Below are 11,302 nucleotides of genomic sequence, written 5' to 3'. Positions count from 1 at the left end.
TTGTTGACTGCTCAACATAGAATAGCCGCATGTGTGCACTCCCTCAAATCGTTTGGGAGACAATAATTATATTTTATTCAGCTTTGTTCGATTGTATTCTTCATAATATAAAATAATGCCACGGAATTATAAGCAAATCTTGTCTGCTAAATGAACTAGTGTAGCCATTTGACATCCATTTGGCATAGCCACATCATGACCTAGCATAAGGACAACTGAGAATGCTATTCTTTTCTTCTGAAATAGACTACATTTTCATAACATGCTTCTTTAGACCTGTCTGAAAGAAATAATGGATTTATTGTGAAGGTGTAGGCTATTTTACATGGATTCATTCGACTTTTTAAAATGGCTTATAGGCTATGTGTGGAAACCAGGAGATGATTCAAAAAAACACCGTCTGACGAAATTTCGTGACCGCCACAGGTATAACATTGGATGGTAAATTATCATGGTTAAGTCATATTGACAAAGTTGTTGTGAAGATGGGGAGGTGTATGTCTGTTATAAACAGATGTTCTGTGTTTTTTACACAATTCAACTGTACTAGTTAAGGCTCTGGTCTTGTCTCGTCTTGATTACTGTCCAGTAATATGGTCAAGTGCAGCAAAGAAAGATCTAACAAAGTTGAAGCTGGCTCAAAACAGAGGAGCACGTACATAACTAACACATGTATACCTCACTTTTGTTGCGTATTAGAAATAGCTGTATGGTCGATAGGGCTTTAGACGTTTTACTCGGAGAACGGTTTTCAACTCTCCCGGAATTGACCTTTACCTCCCAGGGAGCAGCTAAAGCCGACTGAAATGAATACCTTCAAATGTACAGTGTTGAAGGATGAATGACTTTCATGATCTCCCAGAGGGAGTTTGATCCCAATCGGCAACCCTAGTCGCAGGTGATGCTTCAGCCTTAGAACCAGTCTCTGACCTTGTGCAGGCCTAACAGATTCCATTACAGGCTCAGTGGCATACCATGGCCTGGCTGGGTCTCATTCAAAACCTGCAGGGCAAAGCTCACGTTCTGCCTGGTCATAGAGTGAAGAACAACAACACAGGGAGATGGACAGCATGGCTCTGTGCAGTGATTAGACCCTACTGGACATGTGACTGACCAGGTTGTCTATGTATGTGACTCCAAATCTGTGTACGCCTTCTGGGATAAAGGCTGACAGCTGGGAGTCTTCATGTTTCATCCATGGTTACTCATCATACGACAAATCCTATTTTCACTTAGTCTCCAATTGACACTAATGCATGACTAAGTGAACATTTTACTTAAGTGGAGGATTCGCCCCCACGTTTAGGTAGTTTGGTAAACCACCTCCACTACCTACATGGCGAGACCTCCGTTGGAAAGTTCCACTGAAGACTCTTGAGGTTCTTTGTAGAGGTCGACCGATTAATCGGCATGGCCGATTAATTAGGGCCGATTTCAAGTTTTCATAACAATCGGTCATTTTTGGACGCCGATTATGGCCGATTACATTGCACTCCACGAGGAGACTGCGTGGCAGGCTAACTACTTGTTACGCGAGTGTAGCAAGGAGCCAAGGTAAGTTGCTAGCTAGCAGTAAATTTATCTTACAAAAAACAATCAATCTTAACATAATCACTAGTTAACTACACATGGTTGATGATATTCCTAGTTTAACTAGCTTGTCCTGCGTTGCAAATAATCAATGCAGTGCCTGTTAATTTATCATTGAATCACAGCCTACTTCGCCAAACGGGTGATGATTTAACAAGCGCATTCACGAAAAAAGCATTGTCGTTGCACCAATGTACCTAACAATAAACATCAACGCCTTTCTTAAAATCAATACACAAGTATATTTTTTTTACCTGCATATTTAGTTTAAAGAAATTCTTGTTAGCAGGCAATATTAACCAGGGAAATTGTGTCACTTCTATTGCGTTCTGTGTAAGCAGAGTCAGGTTATATGCAGCAGTTTGGGCCACCTGGCTCGTTGCGAACTGTGAAGACCATTTCTTCCTAACAAATACCGTAAGTCATTTGCCAGAATTTTACATAATTATGACATAACATTGAAGGTTGTGCAATGTAACAGCAATATTTAGACTTATGGATGCCACCCGTTAGATAAAATACAGAACGGTTCTGTATTTCACTGAAAGAATAAACGTTTTGTTTTCTAAATGATAGTTTCCGGATTTAACCATATTAATGACCTAAGGCTCGTATTTCTGTGTGTCAATTATATTATAATTAAGTCTATGATTTGATAGAACAGTCTGACTGAGCGGTGGTAGGCAGCAGCAGGCTCGTAAGCATTCATTCAAACAGCACTTTCCTGCGTTTGCCAGCAGCTCTTCGCAATGGTTGAAGCACAGCGCTCTTTATGACTTCAAGCCTATCAACTCCCGAGATTAGGCTGGCAATACTCTAGTGCCTATAAGAACATCCAATAGTCAAAAGGTATATGAAATACAAATGGCAGAGAGAGAAATAGTCCTATAATTCCTATAATAACTACAACCTAAAACCTCTTAACTGGGAATAATGAAGACTCATGTTAAAAGGAACCACCAGCTTTCAAATGTTCTCATGTTCTGAGCAAGGAACTTAAACTTTAGCTTTTTTACATGGCACATATTGCACTTTTACTTTCTTCTCCAACACTGTGTTTTTGCATTATTTAAACCAAATTGAACATGTTTCATTTTTTATTTGAGACTAAATTGATTTTTATTTATGTATTATATTAAGTTAAAATAAAAGTGTTCATTCAGTATTGTTGTAATTGTCATTATTACAAATATATATATAAAAATCGGCATCTGCTTTTTTTGGTCCTCCAATAATCGGTATCGGTGTTGAAAAACCATAATCTGTCGACCTCTAGTTCTTTGGGACAGTGAGGTGGCTTGTCAATTCAACACAGCTATTTATGGTGATAAATAGATACCCTATTTATTTCCTCACTGATATTTTGAAAACTTTCAGAACTTTGTGACAAGCACCGCCTTCCTGTGGCCAGAAGCAGACCTTGTTCTACCGAAGCGAACAGTCCCTGAGTTTAAGCGACGAGAGAATTTCAGTTCTCTCTCTCTCTCTCTCGATGGCACACTATGGTATTTCACCCAGTAGATACGGGAATATATCAAAATTGGGTTTGTTTTCAAATTCTTTGTGGATATGTGTAATCTGAGGGAAATGTGTCTTTAATATTGTCATCTTTCTCTCTCACTCTCTCTCATACACACACAGGGCGAGAGAGGGGAAGTGTGAGGTAGTTAGCAGTAGTCTGCTACCATTTGTCAAAGAAAATACGTTGACCCAATGTAACTGTTGGATTTTGAAGGTACAGAAATTAGGGAACATTTACAGATATTTCACAAAATTATATTTAAAAAGTACAGACAAGTATACAATGCTGTAGAATGTAGATGTGTAACTAATCACCTGTGTGAAGCTAGCCACAATTTGCGGTTCGCCTTCAACATAACTTCCCCACTGAAACTAATCAAACGGACACAAATTGTTGAGTAATGCCATAGTTAGTCTAGTGCAAAAAAAGGTTAGAATGTTGTAATTTAACTTAAAAATAAATACAATTCATTAATTTGACAAAACAGTAAAATAACAGTTCAAATCCCATTGCTGATTTATTAGACTGTGTAATTGCAGTGGGGACCCAGCATTCAGGGAAAGTGGGGCAGAGCCCCACCTGTTTTGAGCTCCACTTGTTTAGATATTTATTTGGGCATTAATTCATGTCACATATCAGTTTGTAAACATTTTTTATTTTTTTTTATTAATTTTTCTCCCATTTTCTCCCCAATTTTCGTGGTATCCAATCGCTAGTAATTACTACCTTGTCTCATCGCTACAACTCCCGTACGGGCTCGGGAGAGACGAAGGTCGAAAGCCATGCGTCCTCCGAAGCACAACCCAACCAGCCGTACTGCTTCTTAACACAGCGCGCCTCCAACCCGGAAGCCAGCCGCACCAATGTGTCGGAGGAAACTGTTAGTAAAACGTTTACTGTTGACAGGAGAACAAGAGGAGACAATAGGACAAGGTGGATAATTTTATAATAAGGCCGTTTAATCACATGTAAAGATATCTTAGTAAAATCTTGCAGCAAGGCTCTTTCTGTCTGATTCTTATTGAACCGTCCGGAAAAGAGGTAGTTTCAAGAATTGTACAGTATTATATAGACAACAAGCAAAGTAGGTAGATCTGCGAGTCTGGCCTTCCGATTGGTCGATCTGGGTCTTGGGTAGTCCTGAACAGGCCTGGTGTCCACGTTCCATTGGTTCCTGAGATAGTTCTTTGTCTTGAGCTCCAACCATGTGTTGGGTTTGTTCTGTGGTTATTATGGGGGAGGGGAATTATGTGTGTCTGTAGTTGGTGTCTTAATAAGTCCAGCATATGTCCAAGAGAAATGAGGAGTATGTGTATTTTTGTATAAAATATGGCTTATGTTGAAATGTAGTTATTACTAGTTTCCAGTCTCTATTACAATTTCTTACAAAACACTGTGTACCTGGCCCCCTTGGCTGGCTCGCACTGCGCCCGGCCCGCCACAGGAGTCGCTGGAGCGCGATGAGACAAGGATATCCCTACCGGCCAAACCCTCCCTACCCCGGACGACGCTATGCCAATTGTGCGTCGCCCCACGGACCTCCCAGTCGCGGCCGGCTGCGACAGAGCCTGGGCGCGAACCCAGAGACTCTGGTGGCGCAGTTAGCACTGCGATGCAGTGCCCTAGACCACTGCGCCACCCGGGAGGCCCCAGTTTGTAAACATTACAAAATATATAACAATTGAGTTAATAAAGTCGCATACAAACATATTTTTTGCTTTCTTAAGGCAGCTCCAAATTGCAGCTGTTTCAGCCTAGTTCAGTGCTTTCTGTCTTGGTGTGGCAGCCAGCATAAAATACAGAGCGTAGGGGTTGGTAATGTTCTCTAGTTGCACCGTGATTGGCTCAGTGTTTTGTCACTCATGGGGACACTACTCCCAGAAAACTCTACAGAGAGAGCTAGAAAATTCAAGCTCCTTAGGTGCTGCCATAGATTTACATTAGAAGTGCCCATCCAAAAAGGCTCAAGGTCATTGGCTACAGATAAAATAACATCAAATCACATTATATCTACCGTAGCTTTGATTGGACTTATCATGTCATCATACTTTCAAAATCTTAGCAAGCAATCTAGACAAGCGGTCATCATGAATCAAGTCGACAATCTACTGGCATATCCTTTTCAATACTTGTCATATGAAGAGAAATTATAGATAAAACGTATCGGTGCTCATCGGCCATTGGACATAAACATTACACAACAGGTTGGAAATCGCAGATTCAACAATGAGTGGTTTGGAAGGAATCAGTGGCTAACTGCAAGCGTTACAAAGCAATCACTAGCCTGCTATTCAGTGGAAAGGGTGTGCGGTCCAAGTCTGGGTTAAGGGTCTATTTTCCAAGCTTAAAATGATCAACATTCACATGCAACACCATGGGCCAGAAAAGGTTGAATACATTGGCCATGTTGTCAATGAGCATAACTACTGCTGCGTTCAAAACAACTGGAAACTTGGAACTGGGAAATCTCAGACTTCAGTGAGTTCAAGACAACTGGGAACTCCGAAAAAAATTCACTCCGACTGGGAAAATATGTTTTTGTAACTATAACGCTAGTATTAACTCGAACCCAGCCGCAGAGAAACACAGCAAGCAGATATAAGGGTAAATCCTGAACCTTTACTTCGAGTCTTAACAGAAACAAGGCAACCGGACAAGAGCACACTAATAAAAACATGAGACCTAAGCAAAGATACAGGCCAACTGAGGAACCTAAATAACAAGGCAACCAGGTGAACAGAGAAGGTAATTAAACACAGGTGAATGCAATAAGTAATAATCAGGGTAACCTGGAAACAAGAAAAACAGGTTAAGGGTGCCCTCCAGTGGTAACCTAAGAAAACAACAATCAAATAACACAGAAACTGTGGCAGTTTTGAAATGTCATCCAACTCGGAATTCCAAGTCGGGAAGTCGGGCCTCTTTCTAGAGCTTCGATCTGAAGATCACTTGCGTCATGATTCGACCTTTTTTTTTTTTTTTACAGAGTTCCCAGTTGTCTTGAAAGCACTATAAATCCAGAGAATACCAGACTTTGATGACAAAGTTTGATCACAAAATTTGCCCACAAGAAGGACCGCCGTGCCACCTTCCTGATCAAATGAGCACAGCACAACAAGGTGAGTCCAAAAATGTATTGTATGCTGCTGCATAAATGATGTAATATGCCAGGGAGATATGTATACTGTAGCTAAGAAAGTAATACTAAGTGTATGTTGTGTAGAAAGCTGTTAGTAGCCCATGTGCCTCCCCCTAATAATTTTGTCCTTTTCCCCTCACTCTTTTCCCCTAGACTACTGTTCTGACTGGGTGTGCACACGTAGCCTTTTTTAGAATGTGTATATGCACTGTACAGCTTTACCTATTGAGTGTGCACCTATGAAATGGTGTATCAGCCTACTCAGTGACCCCCACAGAATACAACTATGTCTAGTTTACACAATGTTGTTAACGTTGTTCATTTCACAGTGGGTTTGGAGTCCTGCAATAAGAGCTAAGATGCTAATATTTGTGTAAACTCTTTGGAATTATAATCTGTGGGTGTCACTGAGTAAGATGATACCCCATTTCACGGGTGCACACTTTATAGGTAAGGCTGTAAAGTGATCAAGACAAGGGAGATGATTGTGGACTACAGGAAAAGGAGGACCGAGCACGCCCCCATTCTCATTGACTGGGCTGGAGTGGAGCAGGTTGAGAGCTTCAAGTTCTTTGGCATCCACATCACCTACAAATTAACATGGTTCAAGCACACCAAGACGGTCGTGAAGAGGGCACGACTAAACCTATTACCCCTCAGGAGACTGAAAAGTTTTGGCATGGGTCCTCAGATCCTCAAAAGGTTCTACAGATGCACCACCGAGAGCATCCTGACCAGTTGCATCACTGCCTGGTATGGCAACTGCTCAGCCTTCAACCGCAAGGCACTTCAGAGGGTAGTGCGAACGGCCCAGTACATCACCGGGGCCAATCTTTCTGCCATCCAGCACCTCTACACCAGGCGGTATCAGAGGAAGGCCCTAAAAATTGTCAAAGACTCCAGCCACCCTAGTCATGGACTGTTCTCTCTGCTACCGCACGGAAAGCGGTACCGGGGCACCAAGTCTAGGTCCAAGAGGCTTCTGAACAGCTTCTACACCCAAGCCATAAGGCTTCTGAACATCTAATCAAATGGCTACCCAGACTATTTGCACCCCCCCCCCCCCCCCCCCCCCCCTTAAGCTGCTGCTGTTATTATCTATGCATAGTGACTTTAATAACTCTACCTACATGTACATATTACCTTGACTAACCGGTGTCCCTGCACATTGAATCTGTACCGGTACCCCCTGTATATAGACTCACTATTGTTATTATACTGCTGCTCTTTAATTATGTGTTGCTTTTATTTGTTACTTTTTTTAAGGTATTTTTCTTAAAACTGCATTGTTGGTTAAGGGCTTGTAAGTCAGCATTTCACTGTAAGGTCTACACCTCTTGTATTTGACGCATGTGACAAATCAAATTTGATTTGATTTTGTACACTCCAATGTAAATGTCCAATACACACAACAGGTTGACTGGTGAGCTTAATGTGGCTCATTTCAGTCTTTCAGAGTCCCACAATAAGATCTAAGATGCTAATATTTGCGCAAACGCTACATAGTTGTGTTCTGTGGGTGTCACTGAATAGGCTGATACCCCATTACATGGGTACACATGTCACACCGCAGCCGAGAGGGGCTGTGACTAAACACAGTTCAGTACCATAGAGCAGACTACACCACCGTAGGTTTACACCAAGAGCATAGGGAGCTCTGAATAACACCTCTCCCACAGACTGCACAGGTTCTTTCAGTTTGGGGTTTAGTGGAAGAACATGAAACGAGGATCAGGCGTGTCACAATTCCGTTTGTTTTATTTATCTCCCCAGTTCAGTTTCCAGACCCACTTTAGCACTAGCTTAGCACAAATGGATGGAGGATAGCTACACAAATACAATTAAATCAAACAAAAACAGGTTTCAGTGCAGGTGGGGGCATAGCAAAAACCAATGCTTCCAAAGGAGCTCTGACACAGCTTCAAACAAAGAAGCTTCCCTCTCACCTGCACTTTCCCCAGCAAAATTCAGCAACATATGATGCAAAATTCAGATGATGCAAAATGCATCATACAGGGATGATTCTGTATTTTGAAAGTTACATACTACATCTTGAAAACTTGAGTTGGCAAGAAAAACATTAGGGACTATGTCAACAGTGGACTAATGAAACAAATACCAAACTATATTTTCGGGGTGGAGTTTTCCTTTAAGTTTGCAGATGACATGATGGTGGTAGCCTGACCACCGACAACGATGAGACAGCCTATAGGGAGGAGGACAACACTTTGTCCCTCAAAGTCACCAAGACAAAGGAGCTGATTGTGGACTACAGGAAACGGAGGGTCGAGCACGCCCCCATTCACATTGACAGGGCTGTAGTGAAGTGGGTCGGGAGCTTCAAGTTCCTCTGTGTCCACATCACTATGGACATGTTATGGTCCACACACACCAACACAGTCGTGAAGAGGGCACGACAGCATCCCTTTGCCAAGATAATCCATTGGTGTGGCTGACTAAACAGCATGATCATTACACAGGTGCACCTTGTGCTGGGGGCAATAAAAGGACACTTTAAAATGTGCAATTTTGTCACACAACACAGTGCTACTGACATCTCAAGTTTTGAGGGTGCGTGCAATTGGCATGCTGACTGCATGAATGTCCACCAGAGCTGTTTCCAGAGAATTGAATGTTCATTTCTCTACCATAAGCCACCTCCAATGTTGTTTTATAGAATTTTGCAGTATGTCCCAGTGGCCTATCTGGCTTTTTCACCTGTGGAGGGGGGGGGGGCTGCTGCTGAGGACTATTTCTGTCTGTAACGAAGCCCATTTGCGGGGAAAAACTAATTCTGATTAGCTGGGCCTGGCTCCCCAGGGGGGAAACTCTGTATAATCTTTGAAATTGTTGCATGCTGGGTTTATATTTTTGTTCAGTATATTTAACTATCTGCTTTGACAATTTTTTTGACTCTGCTCCTCCTGTTTACTATCTGTCACTTTATTTTTAGTTATATGTACATATCTACCTAATTTACCCCGTACCTCTGCACATCGCCTCGGGAACTGGTACCCCTTGTATATAGCCAGGTTATCGTTACTCATTGTGTATGAATTATGGACTTTTATTATTACGTATTTAACTTTTCTATTATTTCTCTATTTTCTTTCTCTCTGCATTGTTGGTGAGGGCCCGTAAGTAGGCATTTCACTGTTAGTCCACACCTGTTGGTTACGAAGTAGGTGACAAATCAAATTTGATTTGATTGCGGATTCGGCTGATACCCCAGTAAATGGGTGCACACTTTTAGTTAAGGTTGTACAGTCCAATATGAATATTCAATAGACATACTAGGTTGAATCGTGAGCTAATGTGGGTCATTTCACAGTGGTTTCAGAGTCCCGCAATAAGAGCTAAGACGCTAATATGTGTGTAAACTCTACATCAGGGGTAGGCAACACTGTTCCTGGAGTGCCGTAGGTAATGCAGGATTTTGTTCCAACTAGGCACCACACCTGACCAACTGAGCTAATTGATCATTTCAATGATTGCCTAAGTTCAACACACCTGGTCTTCCAGGTATGTTAAATCAAAAACATGAAGTGCCTACGGCACTCCAGGACCAGGGTTGCCCACCCTTTCTCCACATAGTTGTGTTCTGAGCGTCACTGAGTAGGCTGATGCCATAGAGAATGATAGAGGCCTCTAATGGCCAAAAGCCTGTTTTAGCATGGGCAGTGCCATTGAGGGCTTCCATCAATGCTTCTGCCATTTTAAAGTAGTCGAAGTAGTCAACCGGGTGGGGATTCCTATGGGTTGTAGCCTCAAAGGCGCTGCCCATGCTGTCACAGAAGCTATAATGGCACAGACATAAAGATGAGTCTTCTATTTAGCTCTATGGCTGATACCTCATTTCAGCTGTACAGTCCAATATAAATGTTCATTACGCAAAATAGGTTGACTAGGGAGGTGATTTCCCACAATCAAAGTCCTGCAAAAAGATCGATGACGCTAATATTAGTGTAAACTCTTTGGAATTGTAATCTGTGGGTGTCACTGAGTAGGCTGATACCTTTAATGTGTGCACCAATGAAATGGGGTAAGGTTGTACAGTGCATATATACAGTGTACTCCCCATATATACAGGGTTTTTCTTTACTTTTACTATTTTCTACATTGTAGTATAACAGTGAAGACATCAAAACTATGAAATAACACATATGGAATCATGTAGTAACCAAAAAGTGTTAAACAAATCAAAATATATTATATATTTGAGATTCTTCAAAGTAGCCACCCTTTGCCTTGATGACAGCTTTGCACACTCTTGGCATTCTGTCAACCAGCTTCATGAGGTAGTCACCTGGAATGCATTTCAATTAACAGGTTAAAAGTTAATTTGTGGAATTTCTTTCCTTCTTAATGCGTTTGAGCCAATCAGTTATGTTGTGACAAGTTAGGGATTGTATACAGAAGATAGCCCTATTTGGTAAAAGACCAAGTCCATATTATGGCAAGAACAGCTCAAATAAGCAAAGATAAACGACCGTCCATCATTACTTTAAGACATGAAGGTTAGTCAATGCGGAACTTTCAAGAACTTTGAAAGTTTCTTCAAGTGCAGTTGGAAAAACCATCAAGCGCTATGATGAAACGGGCTCTCATGAGGACCGCCACTGGAAAGGAGTCACCTCTGCTGCAGAGGATAAGTAGAGTTACCAGCCTCAGAAATTGCAGCCCAAATAAATGCTTCACAGAGTTCAAGTAATAGACACATCGCAACATCAAATGTTCAGAGGAGACCGCATGAATCAGGCCTTTATGGTCGAATTGCTGCAAAGAAACCACTACTAATGGACACCAGTAAGAATATTTTTTTGTTTTTTCCTTTGTTTTGTTTTTACATTAATTTAATTAGGCAAGTCAGTTAAGAACAAATTCGTATTTACAATGACCAGACGACGACCTAACCCAGACGACACTGGGCCAATTGTGCACCGCCCTATGGGAATCCCAATCCCGGGCGATTGTGATATAGCCTGGAATCGAACCAGGGTTTGTAGTGACGCCTCTAGCACTGAGATACAGTGCCTTAGACCGCTGCGCCA

This window comes from Salvelinus fontinalis, chromosome 20 (genome assembly GCF_029448725.1).
Source record: "Salvelinus fontinalis isolate EN_2023a chromosome 20, ASM2944872v1, whole genome shotgun sequence".
NCBI lineage: Eukaryota > Metazoa > Chordata > Actinopteri > Salmoniformes > Salmonidae > Salvelinus > Salvelinus fontinalis.
Note: the sequence above shows the minus strand (reverse complement) of the source record.